Here is a 673-nt window from a genome sequence, read left to right as displayed (position 1 = left end):
TATTTTCAAAATGCAACGAAACATCCAGAAATGATAACGAATGTAAAAGAAATCTATAAACAAGAACGACCGATCCCACAAATAAAAGATAAATAATGAAAAACGTCAAAGAAATTATAAATCGCTCTTTGCAAACGAGCCATCAAACACACGCCTTGCTATAAAGGAGAGCAACCATCCACGACGATTGAATGCTTTTCTTTGCGGTCTTTCATGCAAGCTCGCTACTCCCGTGCGTTGCTCGCTCAAACGGGTTGCAATTCCGAGTCGCTCGCGGTTGCTCGGTCCCTGTGCCAAACGCCGTGTGCAATTTGCAACGTCGGGAAGGAGTTATTGCCCACGCCCGTGTTCGATGTAATGCGGCGAAAACACGCGGTGTTCGGAGAGATGCTGTATGCGGAGAAGAATGGGGGAGGTTGGTATGTTTTGCAAAGTAGTTTGGTTGTTTCCGATTTCCTCTTTTGGTCTAAGTGATTTTTGATGTGTGTGGGTAATGGTGATGTGCGATTATGGTGGGGGGGATAGTGATAGTGGAAATGATAAGGATGATATCGGATATCCTAAACCATCCCGAGTTATTAATGATACCCCGAGCTTTATAATCCATACTCTAAATTCCTACGATTTTCCCCTGTTGAGGAATATGCACAAGGGGAACACGGAAGATAATATG

At 43.8% G+C, this 673-nt stretch overlaps 1 protein-coding gene across 1 annotated transcript in view; it reads left to right on the top strand.

The window, feature by feature from the left end:
• LOC119592200 overlaps nt 1-673 on the top strand; it is a 61,892-nt gene that overhangs the window by 35,709 nt on the left and 25,510 nt on the right. The window lies entirely within an intron of this gene.

The sequence above is a fragment of the Penaeus monodon genome, chromosome 29 (genome assembly GCF_015228065.2).
Source record: "Penaeus monodon isolate SGIC_2016 chromosome 29, NSTDA_Pmon_1, whole genome shotgun sequence".
Lineage (NCBI taxonomy): Eukaryota > Metazoa > Arthropoda > Malacostraca > Decapoda > Penaeidae > Penaeus > Penaeus monodon.
Note: the sequence above shows the minus strand (reverse complement) of the source record. Positions and strands in the feature narration are given on the sequence as shown.